Source organism: Salvelinus sp. IW2-2015, linkage group LG32 (assembly GCF_002910315.2).
Source record: "Salvelinus sp. IW2-2015 linkage group LG32, ASM291031v2, whole genome shotgun sequence".
Lineage (NCBI taxonomy): Eukaryota > Metazoa > Chordata > Actinopteri > Salmoniformes > Salmonidae > Salvelinus > Salvelinus sp. IW2-2015.
The window spans coordinates 34,669,976-34,689,192 of NC_036871.1; the positions used below are offsets into that span (position 1 = coordinate 34,669,976).

Below are 19,217 nucleotides of genomic sequence, written 5' to 3' on the forward strand. Positions count from 1 at the left end.
CAAAACAATACATTAGTTTAGTTTCAGTAATAAAAAACAACTAAATCTATACCCCTGTTTAAAAAGCGCTATATTGTACGATACCTTGAGTTTACATTTTCCCTCTGGCATCACACGCACAAAGTTATATACCCCACCCCAACACTTGCCCAGTAAAACACAAATAATGGACATGCATAAAGTTGTCAGAATATCGATACCTCACTTCCTTATCATAGGGTCAAGTGAGACTATTCTCTATTCAGTCTCAATGAACCACTGTGTTAATTATTCCCCATTATGTTTAGAGACCTTCTTAGCAAGAACCCATACAGTAGTGTACAGAAATGACAACTGACAGTCAGGTCTAGTCTCATTGTATCTTAGGAGAGCCTAGAACCCTGGAGAGCTTAGAACCCTAACCAGCCTAAAACCCTGAAGAGTCTGGCACGGGAGCCTGAGGGACTTCCACCACCTTAGGTATGGTGAYACACACCATACTGTGAAAATGGAATAGATACCTGTTCAAAATGATCCTATAAAAACAGCCACCTACAAAGTGCCACTTTCACCCAGGATGACTGCAGTGTTATGTATTGTTTAATCATCAACATACAGTGTCCCCTCAATAGAGAGTTACTTTTACTGACAGTAACTTCAGTATTCTATGACTAGGTCATTCCTAGAGTCCTTGCTTCTGGTCTTTCTGGGGGCAGGGTCAGGTAGTCAACAATGCAAAGGAGACACAAACGTAAATATTATATTTTCAACTACACTTTGGATGCTTTGTACAATAGTGCTGAACTTAAGACCTGCTTATCATGCTTGCGCGCTCTGTGTGTGGACTGATGTGGTGGAACCTGCACCACACTAACAGTGAAAGGCTCGTTTATGGCTTGGATCAATACTGCCACCATAGAAAAGCTCCTATACACCAGACATTGTATCATCAGTTCAAGAAACTGRCATCCATGTTGGCTCCATGCTATTGACTTAGAACCACCATGGAACCCAATTAAAGTTCAACATGTCTAACAGTTTGACGAACTCTCCGCTATACACTATACACGTTTTTATTACTTTGAGAGAAAAATGCATGAGTAAAGATTGARGATAAATGTGAATTAATGACTGTATTCCCTTCAGATCTCAGAAAGTCAGTTAAAGTGTTATATTTATAAGACGCTATAACGCCATTTATTTCTCATGAGGAATAGTCCTCAGGAATAGTCTTCTTATGTGAGTGACAGTTGAATAGCAGCAAAGTGAACAACCATTTCATACACTACATGACCAAAGGTATGTGGACACCTGCTCGKCCAACATCTCATTCCAAAATCAYGGGCATTAATATGGAGTTGGTTCCCCCTTTACTACTATAACAGCCTCCACTCTTCTGGGAAGGCTTTCCWCTAGATGTTGGAACATTGCTGCGGGGACTTGCTTCCATTCAGTTACAAGAGCATTAGTGCGGCTGGGCACTGACGTTGGGCGATTAGACCTGGCTCGCAGTTGGCGTTCCAATTCATCCCAAAGTGGTTCGATGGGGTTGAGGTCAGGGCTCTGTGCAGACCAGAGAACGCGTTTCCACTACTCCAGAGTCCAATGGCAGCGAGCTTTACACCACTCCCGCCGACGCTTGGCATTGCGCATGGTGATCTTACGCTTGTATGCGGCTACTTGGCCATGGAAACGCATTTCATGAAGCTCCCCACGAACACTTATTGTGCTGATGTTGCTTCCAGAGGCAGTTTGGAACTCGGTAGTGAGTGTTGCATCTGAGGACAGACACTTTACACACTTCAGCACTCCGCGGTCCMGTTCCGTGAGCTTGTATGGCCTACCACTTCGCGGCTGAGCCGTTGTTGCTCCTAGAAGATTCCACTTCACAATAACAGCAATTACAGTTGACCGGGGCAGCTCTAGCTGGGCAGAAAGTTGATGAACTGGCTTGTTGTAAAGATGGCATCCTATGACGGTGCCACGTTGAAAGTCACTGAGCTCTTCAGAAATGCCATTCTACTGCCAATGTTTCCCTATGGAGATTGCATGGCTGTGTGCTTGATATTATACAACTGTCAGCAACGGGTGTGGCTGAAATAGACGAATCCACTTATGAGGGGGTGTCCACATACTTTTGTATATATAGTGTATATGTGCGATCTAATGTAACAGAAAATGCCAGTTGAGATGGCCTCACGGACACCGTCCACTGCAATTGACCATCAGTCCTGCTCTCTCTATCGTCACAACAGTCAACGGACTTGTCTTCTCAAGAGCCACAGAGAAGACTGTATATAAATGAAAATACATTATTTTCTCAAGCGTTTTTTCCACTATAGTTCATTCACATTAGGAATCTATCAAGAGACAGAGGTCTCCTTACAGAAGAAAACAAACTAGCTATGTTTTTGTTGTTGCCTGATTCAAGATCTGTTTGTGATCATAAACAGATCTGGGATCAGACTATCCATGTTCATCTCAGGCTTCAGAGACATCAATGTCTCCACAACCCTTTCACTTCAGACACATTAGATAATATGGACAGGCAACAGTCAAACAACTAGTCAGAGTAATACTGCAGTACATCCTGCATTCCCCACTCTCACTCAGTTATCACAACCTTTAACCCAGAACAAGTTCAAATGGCTGCCTTCTACAGTAGAGCAGACTTTCTCTTAGAYTCTCAAAGGCCAGTTCTATTCTTCCCCTAGTCCTTATTTAGGACAGGATAGTTGAAAGAAATCCAGAGAGAGAGAGAAGTTCATTATTAGAGAGACAGGGAGAAAGACAGAAAAGTAGACAGACAGATGTCCACTGCAGACACAGGGAGGAGTGATATCAGCTCAGGTCCATACAGAGAGCATCTTCAACTCTGGGAGTTGTACATAGATACATGTACACAGAGAAGACAGTTTGTAGTGCACAAATGCTCTGCCTCAGGAAGTCTCTAGGAACACGTATCCAGGTGTTTGACAGGTGTCCATATCAAGATCCTTCATTTCCATGAGTCAATGCACACAACCTCAACCACAGACGCACAGCCAGACGCACAGCCAGACGCACAGCCAGACGCACAGCCAGACGCACAGCCAGACGCACAGCCAGACGCACAGCCAGACACACAGCCAGACACACAGCCAGACACACAGCCAGACACACAGCCAGACACACAGCCAGACACATTTACAGCATAGTGGATGCTCCTTTTCTACAGACTTAAGGCTGTAGTTTGATGTTGTTGTACAGCTCCTTACACACACACATCCTCACCTCCTCACTCAGGCGTGTGCTGCAGCCAGGTCTTGGTTGATGAAGCGTCGTAGTCTCTCCAGGTACTGGCTGTACAGCTCTATGTCGTTGTGTCCCGCCCCCTCCACCCAGAGTGGCTCCACGGCCTTGGGACAGCGCTCAAACAGAGCCAGGCCGTGGGAGAAGTCTATCACCTCGTCCTCCGTCCCGTGGATGATCAGCACCGGGGATGGGATCTTAGACACCTTCTCTATGCTGCAATACACATGTCACAAACAGTTTGTAAGTAGTCTATACTCACATTTATAAGTCACGTAAGGAGTCTATAAGCAGCTTTGAGTTACGCTTCATAACCTGTCGATGAAGTCGTCGTTTTTTATGTCATATGTGTTCGATTGTTCTCTAACGTGCTTATAGCTGAGGAGTCACAATATCTATTCATAGCCAAAGATGTAGGCCTGTGTGACAATTTCTGTTGTTGTGGATCTAAATGAAGCATTCTAATGTGTTTTGTGTGTGTGTGTGTGTGTGTGTGTGTGTGTGTGTGTGTGTGTGTGTGTGGTGTGGTGGTGTGTGTAGACACACTTGGAAAGGCGTCGAAGCAGTACGTCTTTTGGTGTCGGGGAAAGCCACCCTCATGCCAGAGGTGAGAGGGGAGTGGAGCCACAGCAGCACACTCACCTGGACCCAGGTCCACTGTTGGTACTGTGCCAATACTCTGCCCATACAGGATGATGTTCTCTGGGCTGATACCATATGGGACACAACACAGATAACTGAGTAAACAAAAACACAGCCGAGATGACCAGAATAGGCCTTCTTTGTTGTGCATCCTGAAGGGTAACGGTGTGTACAGTTTTCACCCAGCACTACCCTATCCTTGATTGGACCAGAAGTACTCAAACCAGGAAAATTGGGGACATTTTGCGGTCCCAAAGAAAACTGCTATTTTGGTTAGGGTTACAATTAGTGTTAAGGGTTACGGTTAGGATTAGGTATAGTTTTGGGGTTGAGGTTAGGCATAGGTTAAGGTTATGTTTAGGTTAAGGGTCAATTTAGGGTTAGGGAAAATAGGATTTTGGATGGAATCATTCTTTGGTCCCCACAAAATAGCAATACAAAAGTGTGTGTGTGTGTGTGCGTGTGTAACAGCTGTTTACCGCGAGCGCAGGGCGTGCCAGGCGCGTCTATGTCAGCGTAGAGGTTCTTCTCTGAGGGTTTGCAAGTGCTGACACGTAGCCAGAGTAGTCGTAGGAGAAGATGTTGCAGTGATACGCGTGCCCAGGCCAATTTAGAAGCTACTCATCTGACCCAAATCTACTGCATTACCATGGGAGAATAGCACTGTGAACCTGGGAGGGAGAGGTAGAACAGTTAGAGGAAAATAAAGAAGAGAAGGGAGAAACAGTGATGTATACAACCATAGAATATAAAAGAACACTAAAATAGAACTCTATATTCATGCATCTCTATAAATAGAAAAACCTGCACAATCTCCCTTGTTGTGCAAAAGAGCAAGAGAAAGGTTGCGGACCCATCATCTCTATAATTCTAGTTCTTCTCTCTCCTCTCACCTGGCGTTGGGGGCACATCGATGTACATGCAGCACCCGGTCCCCCGCTGGACCTGGTCAGGAACACGTCTGTCATGTCCAGCTCTTCTGAGTGTACTGAACTCTGCCTCTCTGTCAGATGGAGCTTCCACCGCCCTCTCGCACATCCTCCCCTCCACACCTCTGTCTCCCGCACCGCCACCCAGCGGGAGCGCAGGCCCGGAGCCCCCAGAGAGGGGGGAGCACCCCGGCGTGGTCCGGGCTGCTGCTGCAGCTGTAGCCTCCGGGTCAGGCAGCATGGAGTAAGGTGGGCTCTGGAGGGAGGAAGGCCAGCTTGGCTGCAATGCGGCTGGGGCAAGGAGGGCAGCAGAACAGGCAACAGAGCTCTCTAATGGACAGGCCRTTCATCTTCTACTGAAGACAGGCAGAAGGAGGGGGAGGTGAGAGAGAAAGTGAGTGTACTAAACACCTTATCTAACAGTACACATGACACACTGACGGAAGGAGCATCTGTGATGGTGTAGAGAAAATAATCTACCTGTATTAAGGTTCCTCTGGGACTTGGAATGAGATGGGACTTGGAATGAGATGGCACACAAAGGTGCCAACACCACCTGGTTAAGTCACTCAGCAGTCCTGGGCAAAAAGAGCATTAGTTATGAACACAGTACAGACCTACCCGCCTAGCTAGCCTTCTACCACACTATTCTGTAAAGTGGGTCAGTCACAGCAGGGTTTGAACCAGTGACCCTGTGGATACATGCCATAACAAAGGTCCTGACCTCTTGGCACAGGCGTAGTATGCTAGCTTTGCAGGAATAGAAAGACGTAAAGTTAGCTACCAGCTAGTCAACGATGCAGGATAATATCAGAATTCACACACTAACGTTAGCTAGCTACAGTACCTAGCTACAACGTCCTAACGTTGCACATAACGTTAATGACTATTTATTCACGTTAGCTAGCAACCTAGTTTAACAGCCACCTCTGGTTACAACTAGCAGGAAAAGCATGGTGATAGGTAAAGCTTCGACATCATACTGCATATTATGGTGAATCACTCTGTAAACTCAATAATACGGATATTCCAAGTTAACGTTGGCTAGCTTGATGCACCAACGTTAGCGTAGCTACCGGACATAATGTGTCCAAAAATATAGCTTGGGAAAAGAGGAAATGTTTAGCTCGCTAAACCAGTGCAATAACGTTAGCTAGTTAGCTATCGGTAAATAGCTTGCTAGGTGGTGCAGCAAGTGCTAGTTGGCTAAGCTACGTGTCAAAACATCAATCAGGTATAGTAACGTTAACCTAGTGAACGTTCGCTAACTTACCAATTCACGATGGGTTTGCAGACAATATAAAATATTCCTGTCTATGAAAAAAAAGTTGCACAATTCTGCGAAAATCCTTCTTGGACCCTGACATGGATAGTGTACTCCGTATAATTTTATATGTATCTGTCATTTGTAGATTGGCTAGCTAAATATCGTGACAACCATTTTTTTCACAACCCCGTCCGAATAGACCCGGAAGTGATGGAAAGAGAGGGCGTAGCCCTTTGGCAGTGAATTGATAGGCCGAGTTACAATGTTACATTTCACAAACTTGCTGGTTTCACAGATTGTATTGTGTGTGTGTGTGTGTGGCGTGTGTGTTGTGTGGTGTGTGTGTGTGGTGTGTGTGTGTTTGTGTGTGTGTGTGTGTGTGTGTGGTGGGTGTGTGTGTGTGTGTGTGGTGTGTGTGTGTTGTGTTGTGGTGTGTGTGTGTGTGTGAGAGAGAAGAGAGGGAGGAGAGGGAGGGAGCAAAGGCAGATAAGGTTTGGTTTTGGTCAGTGTGATTCCTCTTGGACCCTAATTAGACCCTTACAAAAAAATATTTACGTTTTGAAAGTAAAAGTGCAGTAACTGCAGTACACAGTGTTATTTTGGAGACAGTATGTGCAACATACTGCAGTTATACTGCACTCTAACTGCACGTATACTGTACTCTGACTGCAATCTTTTTTTTGTAAGGGGAGAGGTCAGGTCAAAAAGTATAAAAGTGCCCCTTATACCAGTGTGGGGATGAGAACATTTGTACCCGAAGTTTGTGGAGTCTGTGTGGTGTCGTTGTTTTGCTGTGTCTGCTGGATAACTATTTTTAGAACCTCGCGTTTTTAATAAATGTTTGCGGTGTGGTCAATTGTACTGAGGTATGTGTTTACTTTCTTTATCAGCGTTTATTTATTCAAATTTGACAGGCTATGTATTGCTTTAAAAGTTATGCCACTGCACTAATGTCAATTTGTTTGCAGTTTATTCTTTGTGTGGAGAGATGCTGATAGGGCAGTGGAGACGTGGTAATGGAGTAGGGGCCTGAGGGCACACACATAGTGTGTTGTGAAATCTCTTATGAATGTATTGTAATGTTTTTAAAATTGTATAACTGCCTTAATTTAACTGCTGCCTTGGCAGCAGCTGATGGAGATCCATAATAACTACAAAAACAAATAGGGATCCAAGCTGTATATTGAACCCCAGCTATGGAAATGCAGTGGTGGAAAAAGTACTCAATTGTCATACTTAAGTACAAGTAAAGAAACCTTCATAGAAAATGACTCAAGTAAAAGTGAAAGTCACCCAGTAAAATACTACTTGAGTAAAAGTCTAAAAGTATTTGGTTTTAAATGTACTTAAGTATCAAAAGTAAATGGAATTGCTAAAATGTACTTAAGTATCAAACTTAAAAGTATAAATCATTTCAAATTCCTTATATTAAACAAACCAGATGGCACCATTTTATTTGTGTTTTTATTGACGGATAGTCAGGCGGCTAGCCAAGCACACTCCAACACACAGACATAATTTACAAGTGAGGCATTTGTGGATAATGAGTCTGCCAGATCAGAGGCAGTAGGGATGACCAGGGATGTTCTCTTGATAAGTGTGTGAATTGGACCATTTTCCGGTGAAAATGTAGCGAGTACTTTTAGGTGTCAGGAAAATGTAAAAAGTACATCATTTTCTTTAGGAATTTAGTGAAGTAAAAGCAAAAGTTAGCAAAAATATAAATAGTAAAGTAAAGTACAGATACCCCCAAAAAACGACTTAACTAGTACTTTAAAGTAGTTTTTCTTAAGTACTTTACACCACTGGGATATTGTTTAGATAATTGAACCCGTCCTCCGTTGAGGGGATTGTCTTTCAGTTAGCCTATGTATTTGCATTTAAAAAATATTTACCATTTATCTTAAAATATGTCTACCTGTTTTCTCTTTATTTCATACTGTAGTTTTATTTGTTACTGTTTTTGGTCTGTTTTTTGGTCAATTGTGAACTCAGTCAACCTGTAGTCAGTCTGTGAAAGCACGGAAGCTCTATGAGCCATCCAAGTAATTTGTGTTTATGTGTTTTACTGTCGCTTTTGTAAAACAATTAAAACCTTAATTCCTTAACAATATTTTCCTCTATCTGCCTCTGACTGTGTTCATGATTCTAGAACGTGTGATATGAATAGTTGTTACAGATGGATAGGACTATTTATGTAATTAGGAAAAACATAATTTACAACCATGATTTTGTCTCTCCTATCTCACAGAATATAATGAATAGGCTAAATCAAATTTGATTTAGTGAATATATCATTACTGTCCAAAATGATAGAGATACCCTGTTCCTATTTGTTGAGATGCTTTCCTGAAGACACCTGCCACTCAGGCGCTCCCATGTCCTCCCMCATCATCTTGTTTCCTTAGTTTTGACAGCTTCCACTGATAGCAATGGGAGTGGATGACAGCATAATTCCCTGTGGGAAATTATCACACTCTCATCTTACCTCTCACTCTATACCCTCCTCCAGCAGTGATTCCTTTATTATGCACAGTTTTTAGGCTATTTTAATATTTGACATTTTCACACCCAGATTTGTCCTTGATTGGTTATAAAATAATTGTGTTAGATAACATTTTATTGGACCCTTACCTGAATGTAATTCTTTCTCCAAAATAGACATTTGCAGTTTGTTCCACATTTCTAATGATATGCTACAGTGTTCAAAGACAAAACCTAATGTTTAAATTTTTGGGGGAGAATTGTTTTGTTTGTTATACACTGAGTGTACAAAACATTAAGAACACCTGCTCTTTCCATGACATAGACTGACCAGGTATATTAAGGTGAAATCTATGATCCCTTGTTGATCCCTTGTTGATGTCACTTGTTATTGCAACGCAATATTAGGAAGGTGTTCTTAATGTTTTGTACACTCAGTGTATTTTTCATGATGAAATACCTGCCAGATTTGAATATGCAAGCAAAAAATGTTTGTGCGTGTATGCGTGCGTGAAAGAGAGACAGAGAGAGAGAGAGAAAGAGAGAGAGAGAGAGATCAATGACGTCCCCATTCATGCATTGTGGGGTGCTTTATCATTTTGAAACGTTCCCTGAATATTTCTGTCCCTGTGTTGGTGGTGCTAAATATGTGTATGCGACCAATAACATTCGATTTGGTTTGATGTATTATTGGATATTGGAGACATTCTGCGTTGGTATCCTTTCTCAACATAGTGTTGGAATATATCCATTATAGCCTGAGCCTGTGATATCTGAGAGCTTGACCAGTGTCTTTCTTCGGCTGTCAAGGGAGCACTGCATGCAAACCTGGAAAGACTGCACAGCTGGGGTCCACAGACAGAGAGAATTAATTAAGACAGAATGAAAAGACTCGTGAGTATTTTGCCTGCACATATAGCCTAAGCTTTCTGGTCATTTGAAGGTGACGCTTACCCCTCTACACCGATTATAGCCCACTCTTGGGTTTCATTGTGTGATTTGCAGGGGTGCCCGAAAAATATCCTTATCTTCAAACAAGGCACTGAAATGTAGCCTATAAATAAAGCACTGCACCTGCAGGTACCATATTTCGCTTTTACCCGGGTAAGGTTTATTGGAAAGGTTTGAACTGGTCTGGACGCGTTCACTGGAAGATAACGGGGATGCCACGGTTACGCGCAGAAGCCGCTCGAGGAAGAGACAGGTGCGGCAGAGGGGATTGGTAGCTTAATAGCCGATTCTCATCCAGGCATTGTGATTACCAAGAACCAGAGAGAGCTTGGTGCCCTGCTCCACCCTTTGTGTTGATTTCAGACGTAGAGGAAAACCTGTCTGCATACGAGAGGACGACTGGCAACAGACCAGACATCGCCTGCATACCTGTCCATCTCGCACAGTGAATGGTGAGTGAGTTTAGCCGTAGAGAGAGATGGTGGAGGATGGATGAACAGGTATTGCATTCGCTTTAGCAGCGTTTTTACCGCGGCTGCGCCTKCGGTTGCTGGTGCTCTGAATGTACACATGCTATTTAATCAGCTGCCATTGAATGCTTTGTTTAGGTTTTTGCCAATGACAAAGGGTGTTGTGTCGTATTCTTTTGAGGTACGTGTCTCCTTTGGTTGCTATACTGTGTGGGCTCTGTGTTCTTTGTGTTATTCAATGCATCATTGTTTTCATAATTGGACATGGACTAATATATTTTAGTTTAATTAATCATGTGTTGCATCACTTGCATGATGTAGTCCATTACTTTCATGTGGGTATGATCATTAAAGTTTTCCCAGTTATTCGGATCATAAGAATGACAATGGTGAATATGATGAGTTTAATCATGTTGACAATTAGTCAACATGCTGATCCTATATGGAACAAGAGCTCTTATTCATCCTATGCAATAATGCATTTTATATTTTCCTACATGTTGGGTCATTCTTGTACATTGTGACTCTCAACCCCAATTGACCAGGGTAAGTAAGTGGCATTAAAGAGTGACGTTGATTGAGTAATTATGTTTTTCTAAAGGTTTCCAGTGATATAGACCAAAGGTCAGACATATGGTCATTTGCCTGCCATCACTGCATTGATTGGCTCATTATTCTTTCAGTAGCTCCATGGGCTATGCCTGAGTGTAGAACAATGTAAAGCACTTTGAGACCTACTGTAGGAAGAGCTAGCCTAGGAGTTGGCTATGCAGCACAAACAGATCTGGGACCAGTCAAGACCCAGTTGGGTTGAAAAGGGTAGTGGTTGATATTTGCATGGCAGGCTTGTGTTTTTAATTGTATTGGTAGTTAAATAACTTATTGTACGTCCCGACTGTTCTTTCTTGTTCCGCTGTTGGCGGAACAAGAGTTACAGTATAAACTGGGTGGTTCAAGCCCTGAATGCTGATTGGCTGACAGCCAATACCACAGGTATGACAAGACATTTCTTTTTACTGCTCTAATTAGGTTGGTAACCCGTTTATAATAGCAATAAGGCACCTCAGGGTTTTGTGATATATGGCCAATATACCACGRCWAAGGGCTATATCRAGGCACTCCGCGTTGCGTCGTCCATAAGAACAGCCCTTAGCTGTGGTATATTGGTCATATATCACACCCCCTCGTGCCTTATTGCTTAATTATATCATGGGGTGAGACCATTCTCATAAAGAGCTGAACGTGTGAAGGAGGAGGTGTAGTCGCTAGATGACCATGCTTGCTTGAATGGACCAAATTGGATGAGCTTTGTGGTCTTAATGAGGTGTACGGTTAAGGTTAATGGCTATAATCACAAGATAGAGTTGTACTTGTGTCCTTTCTAGCATGACCAGATAGTGATGACCAGAGGGAGGCTTGAGAGAAGAGGTGTCAACATCAGGTAGCTTTATTGGGCTAAATCCCACAGACTGAGACTCTGAATATACTGTAGACTAAAGCCCAGGCTGCCAACATCCCACCCACTCTCAATGTTTGTGTCCATCAGACTTACAGCCCACTGCAGATCCCTTAAGCACCCAACATGGTCCTCAGTGGCAAGGAAAACTGCTCACTTACTGCTGGCATTCCTGGGGCCGGCAGAGTGATTTACCCGTTATTATTTATTTATTGTTTACAACTCCCCCCTTTTCTATCAGGGCCATCAAGTTCCAATAGAGGACTTTAACAGCCTTTGGTCGCAGTTGTTTATGTTTGTGTCGAAAGAGACAGGCAGGAGAGAGAAGAGAGAGAGAGGAGAGAGGGACATGGAGTGAAGTGCAGAGAAAGATAAGTAAAGATGGGGAGCGAGAGGATAAGTGAGAAAGGGTAGAGCAAGGAGGAGAGAGTGAGACAGAAAGTAGAAAGAGAGAGAGAGAGACATGGAGTCTGAGGGAGTGTGAATGGTTTCCCTGTTTTGCCTGCTATGGCCACAGACAGCCTCACAGCAGCCCTGTGAGCAGGTGCTCACCCCATCACAGCCACCACAGGGAACAACAGGTGCAGCCAGTGTTTCCCTTAGGCTCTCTTTAGACGGCACACAACCCGCAGGCCAGAGCTATCTGAGATCCTTGGGACGTCCATACCCTAAGCCCCTTACCCTTACCCCTACCTTAACCCTAACCTTTACCTAACCCTAACCCTTACCTTAACCATTTGAAATGTCAACTTCAATGGGGTAGGGCATCCCAAGGATCTCGCATAGCATTCACCCAAGCCGACATCACGGGGCTGTTGACTGACATACCAAAACATTCAAACCAAAACCAATTGAAACCATTTTCACTTACACTGTATATCACTTATAGCCAAGCAAKTATAGCCTCTGCTATAGAATCAGTAACACATTATTTACAGCACAGGGATACAATAAATTATTAATCAATGATTAATTAAACAGTATAATTACTCAATCCTAATGTAAGGAGAAAAAAAAGTAATTTAATTTAGAAATTAAGTTTATACGAAACTGATTTGAAAAGCAATTAAACCAATAAAAAGGTTTCAGCTGAAGCAATCTTGTAGAGCCAGAGGGTACAGCACGACCCATAGGGATTCTTAATGACTTGTATTGATCACAACTACGGGCTCTGTGGCTCTCAACATGGTAGCTACATTGTCGCTGCATACCAAGAATGCAAGTTTGGGTTCATGTACTAAATAGGTCTTTCTACCAGACATGTGCAAGTCTGTTCGTTGATGTCCAGGAAGGCAATTGCAAACATTTTGTTCTTGTTTAGTTCTGTTACACCCGGTAAACACTGATTGATTGATTTCAAAACTGCAGAGTGTGAGAAATGCTGTTTCACTTTAAGCTGTAAAATGTGTAAACACCCATTTGCATTGTGTTAGTGTTCCTAAATGCCTGTTTGGTAGGGAAATGGAGGCTGAGTAAAAAGTGCTTGTTTATTATTTAAACTGAGGCGTTTAGGCATCAATAATAAAATAGCACTTTTTATTGTACAGTACTTCCATTTCCTACTAGAGTGGCTGATGTCTCACACATTCAGTTTGCTCTATTTCATTCATGAGTAACAGAGGTTGGTCAGTGAACCACTCGTGCATGATGGGTAGCCTTTCCTGAGACCTGAAGACTGTTATCTTCCGTAGCTTCCTGCAGTATTCTGTGGCAGTGCAGGGGTTAATCWGAATTTCAGAGCCAGGTTTGAAATATCCAGATGTGACAGGAAGTTGATATATTGGCTACTAAGAGAGGCCCCATAACTGATATGATATATGTCAGTGTTCTTCTGTAAGATGGACCAGGATGGAGAGTGTCCTGAGTTATAGCCGCCCAGACAGTCCAGTCTGTTAGAACTCAGAGGGTGGGGYTCTTTAGCTTCCTCAACGCTACATCAACACTTTTAAAAGCAGTCCTGTAAAGCCTCTGTATACCTCAGGGTCTATCGGACCAGAGGGCTCTGGCTGTGCAGGCTTCTCCTCTGTGACCTATACCAGCGGGGGTCCTGGGAGCAAGGACCCCAGGCAGCCGTTTTCCAGCATGAAGAGGGCAGAGGTGCTGSGCTCGTGGAGGCAGGCCATTGTGTTGCCCGTCAGAATGTAGATCTTGTTGTAAGGAGAGAAGGTACCAAAAACAAACTACTCTTTGGCCCAGTTCCAGTCGCCCTCTTGTACCACCTTGGTGTCCAGAGATCTGAAAGGACGGGATCTTATTCTTGCATGGGCCACACTCACATATCGAGAATATTAGCAGTCGTCTTATGTTGCTCTGGATAAAATGGTCTGCTTTATGATGTGTTATTACATTGGTAATATAAGAGAGTATTTATGTTCATTTTCATGCTCTCCTTTCATCAATAATGTCTCTCCWAAGCTTTACCCACGATCAAGAGAACCTGACGCCCAGTATGGGGTCTCACATACCCGATGAGGGATGCTAACACGTGTATTCACTTCTGCAACATATGGCTCTCATATATCCCTCAACCCTGGATCTCCTAGCGTAGCGACGCCTTTGCTACACTCTCATTAAAAAGAACCAGGGAGCGAATAGCACATATGGTTCAGGGCAGGTGTGTGGTGCACATTTGTGTGTGTGCTTATGTGTATGTGTGTGTCTGTGTGTGCGTGCATGTGTGTGTGTGTGTGTGTGTGTGTACAGAGCAGGTGTTATGTGGATATTTCATGCTGAACCGTTTCATGTTTCCCACACGTTGCCATATTGCTAGAGCCTTTGGGAGATTATTATTCTTCCAGGATGTGATTCTGATCCTAAACAATCTATGGCACTTTTTCCCAAATGGCTGGTCTGAAATGGGTGACAGATAGGTCCTATTTGGGTTGTGGCTTAATGGGCTGTGGCGAGAAATATWGTTTTTTGTTCTTGAGGCTCATAAGGAAATTCAAAAGACTTCAGGTAGGTCATCATGGCACCAGAATAGTTTGGGAACGGCTGATCTAGGACCTGCACTTCTCAAAGCAAAGTCAGTGTGAACTGTATAAAGAGAGGAATACAACTTTTAATAAAACACGTGGTCCTTATCAAAACTAACCTTAATTATAAACTGGGTGGTTGGAGTCCTGAATGCTGATTGGCTGACAGCCATGGTATATCAGACCATATACCACGATTATGACAGAAAGTTTATTTTTACTGCTCTAATTACGTTGGTAAGCAGTTTCTAATAGCAATAAGGCACCTCGAGGTTTGTGACATATGGACAATATACCACAGCTAAGGGCTGTATCCAGGCACTCCGCGTTGCGTTGTGCATAAGAACAGCCATTAGCCGTGTTATATTGGCCATATACCCCACCCCCGCGGGGCTTATTGGTTAATTATACCACAGGGTTCTTATCAAAACTTCCAGACGTAGGACGGAGAGTTACTCCTTTGTGGAAAGCACTTTTAAAATGCTTCACATAGCCTTTAGGTCACTTCCACAGACCTATTTGCTTTACTATCTTTATGAGTTGACTATAACACCTTTATAYCACAATAATGCAAATATATACAGACAGTGCTTCTGAATATGGATACGATAACTTTATCTTTGTCTTCTCTGCCCTCTGGAAAGATGACAGCTATTCCCATGGCTGTGTCTTATCTCTTGTGCTCATTTGCATGACAGTAGCTGTCCACTTCATGTGCCTCACTCTGACTCAAACCTTTTCAAAATCCTAGTTTGTCTTTGCACTTGACTTCTTGCTGCTCATGGAGAGTAGCTGGGAGTTTCTTGCAGTCTGAACGTTTGCCACTTTACCCATCCAAGAGAGAGTTCACAGAGCCTGTAAGCCAAAGGCATTTAAAAGGCATTGTAGCCTAAATAAGCCTTTTATTGGGAGACAGAGGCACAGCAGTGTCTTTTGTCTTGACTGCTGGAGAAGGGTTTTAGTCTGATTGTGTGTTTGCTGAAGATAATTTCACTCCACCTCCTCATCCCCYCCTCACCCGTCCCTTGTTCCCTTCCTCCTCTTCTCCCTCCACTTTCAGACATCAAGGTTGTCTCTTAATGATGTATTTTCATCAGGAGGAGAGTCCCAACTGAGAGAGGAACAGCAGAGCAGCAGCACAATGACTACCTGAGAGAAGGGAGGGGAACGCATTCCGGGGAGAGGTTATCTCGGTGTGTGATGGTGTGTGTGTGTGTGTACATTTTTCGAGTGTGTGTACACGTGTAACTTGGTGCACATGCAGTACCTGTACAGACCGAATATGGTCACTTTGCTATCATAAAGGCTATATTTATCCTCATTACAAGCCATCAAAACAGAGGGTATAGCTTGTTCTCTACTACTGTATAGGTGCTCAGGAGAAACCTTGTCTGAAGCTATCTGTATAGAACTGGAGCTCTTTGTGCTAACATTTGCAGTGAAGGAATTAGAATATACAGTATTTAGTAAGGTTAGGGTGGGACATTTTATACTTTATTACATGGACGGTTTCACACACATTCAGTGCCTTCGGAAAGTATTCAGACCCCTTGACTTGTTCCACATTCTGTTACGTTACAGCCTTATTCTAAAATGGTTTAAATAAATAAAAATCCTCATTAATCTACACCCAATACCTCATAATGACAAAGCGAAAACAGGTTTTTAGAAATGTTWGCAAATTTATGAAAAAACTAAAACAGAAATACCTTATTTACTTACATAAGTATTCAGACCCTTTGCTATTAGACTCGAAATTGAGCTCAGGTGCATCTTGTTTCCATTGATCATCCTTGAGATATTTCTACAACTTGATTGGAGTTCACCTGTCATAAATTCTATTGATTGGACATGATTTGAAAAGGCATACATCTGTCTACATAAGCTTCCACAGTTGACAGTGCATGTCAGAGCAAAAACCAAGCCATGAGGTCGAAGGAATTGTCCGTAGAGCTCYGAGACAGGWTTGTGTCGAGGCTCAGATCTGGGGAAGGGTACCAAAAKATTTCTTCAGCATTGAAGGTCCCCAAGAACACAGTGGCCTCCATCACTCTKAAATGTAAGAAGTTTGGAACCACCAAGACTCTTCCTAGAGCTGGCCGCMYKGCCAAACTGAGCAATCGCGGGAGAAGGGCCTTGGTCAGGGAGGTAACCAAGAACCCAGTGGTCACTCTGACAGAGCTCCAGAGTTCCTCTGTGTAGATGGGAGAACCTTCCAGAAGGACAACCATCTCTGCAGCATTCCACCAATCAGGCCTTTATGGTAGAGTGGCCAGACGGAAGCCTCTCCTCAGTAAAAGGCACATGAGAGCTTGCCTGGAGTTTACCAAAAGGCACCTAAAAACTCCGGAGAGACCTGAAAATAGCTGTGCAGCAACGCTCCAAATGCAACCTGACAGAGCTTGAGAGGATCTGCGGAGAAGAATGGGAGAAACTCCCCAAATACAGGTGTGCCAAGCTTGTAGCTTCATACCCAAGAAGACTCAAGGCTGTAATCACTGTCAAAGGTGCTTCAACACAGTACTGAGTACAGGGTCTAAATACTTATGTAAATGTAATATTTCTGCTTTTTATTTTTTATAAATTTGCAAACATTTCTAAAAACCTGTTTGTGCTTTGTCATTATGGGGTATTGTGTGTAGGTTGATGAGGGAAAAAACGATTTAATACATTTTTAGAATAAGGCTGTAATGTAACAAAATGTAGAAAAGTCAAGGGGTCTGAATACTTTCTGAATGCATTGTTGATGGAATGAAATATCATTTAGTGATCTGGCTATTTGAAAAGGTTTAATCTAAGCCAACATCAGCTTGTACAAGATGTTTTCGGCAATGCATGTGCAGATCGGAGATAGATGTCTTTGAAAACACTGAAAAATTATCTTTCTAATTGAAATTCCCTGTCTATCTTATAGCTGATAACAATGTCGGTGGGCTTGACACTCTCAGTGTTGTACTGCGTTACTCTGTGGGCTTGACATTCTCAGTGTTGTACTGCGTACTCTATGGGCTTGACATCTCAGTGTTGTACTGCGTACTCTGTGGGCTTGACATCTCAGTGTTGTACTGCGTACTCTATGGGCTTGACATCTCAGTGTTGTACTGCGTACTCTGTGGGCTTGACATCTCAGTGTTGTACTGCATACTCTATGGGGCTTGACATCTCAGTGTTGTACTGCGTACTCTATGGGCTTGACATCTCAGTGTTGTACTGCGTACTCTATGGTTGACATCTCAGTGTTGTACTGCGTACTCTGTGGCTTGACATCTCAGTGTTGTACTGCGTACCCTGTGGGCTTGACATTCTCAGTGTTGTTGCTGCGTACTCTGTGGGCAGCATTGATAACACACTCAGTCTGAAGTGTACTTGACTTGTAACACCTGTTGTCCTGACATTCAGTCCATAACCATTCATATGTATCTCAGTCTACACTCTCAGCAGAACCTTACTATTACATCCGCTATGTATGATCGTGAAACGTCTCTCTCTGTGGTGTAGAATCTACCATCTCGAGATGACATAGTACTGCTCAAGTCTACATCTAATGGGTCACTCTGACATACATCACAACCGATGTTTACTGCGTACTCTGATCGCAGGACGTGATACATATACTCAGCTGATATGTACTACGTACTGCCATGGGCCTTGAAACCATCCCGAGAATAGTTGTCGACAAATGCAGTTACGATACTGTGTTCATGCTTTGATTCATTACTACCATGGTGTAGTACTTGACTAATACACAATACGGTTCAACTCTAGTGGGCTTGACATCTCTACGTGTCATATTGTACTGCAGTCTCTCACCTTCCTACTGGAGCTTGACACCTCGCTGTCTGCTACTGCGTAGCCTGTCGTGGTTCTTGAGACTATACTCAGTAATAAGTCCATAGAACAAATCACTCCTCATAGGAGACTGAACAATCATCAGTGATCGCGCTCACCTACTGTACTCCTTTGCTTGGTGCTTGAAGCGATACTACAAGACCTCGCTCTGCTACTAGAGCAGTATCACTCTTGTAGGCTGAGACCTTCCTCTAGATGTGCTCACTGGCAGTATCCTAGATGTACAAACTTGCAATCCTATCCAGTCTATGAAAACTGATACTGCTAGTATACTCTTACACATTGAGAGCCTACTTAAGAAGCATTCTCAGTGTTCGCTACTGCCTCACCATACAGCTAACCACTGCTCTAAAATCCGCAAAGACCAACTACTGCAACTCACATACAAGTGGGATACTAAAAACTGGCACTTATCTGCTCAAGTGTCATGAACAAAAAAAACTTCATAATACATGATTCCACTAGCAGTACTAACATCGTGGGAATGCTCTGACAAAATCTCCATGGTGATACCCAACACCATCCCAACGTGAAATACCCTGCGTACTCTGTGGCATTGACATCTCAGTGTGTATGCAGTTACTCTTGGGCTTGACATCTGCAGAGTGTCATTGCTCATGTGCTCGTACTCTGGTGGGTGTGAAACTCGTGACTACTCAGCACCAATATGATCACCATGATGTAGCAGAATAAAACTCTTAATCTGGATGTATATGACATCTCAGATTGTTGATTACTGGCGTACTCTGTGGGCTTGAGCATCTCAGTGTTGTACTGCATTACTCTTATGGGGATTGAATCTCAGTTGGTATGATACTATGCAACGACATCTCTATGCGGTGCCAGATAAACTTGACATCTTCAGCTCCTGTAACATGCCTCAATTGTCACCAATGGTACCGAGGGCTTATGAACTCCTCTACT

General features: G+C 43.2%; 2 pseudogenes; one reads left to right on the forward strand and one right to left on the reverse strand.

Moving 5' to 3' along the window:
• Nucleotides 1-277: 277 nt before the first annotated feature.
• LOC111957250 (alpha/beta hydrolase domain-containing protein 17A-like) lies at nucleotides 278-6,422 on the reverse strand (annotated as a pseudogene).
• Nucleotides 6,423-9,187: 2,765 nt separating this feature from the next.
• The window catches only part of LOC111956438 (semaphorin-6B-like), a 96,368-nt pseudogene continuing 86,338 nt past the window's right edge, over nucleotides 9,188-19,217 (forward strand).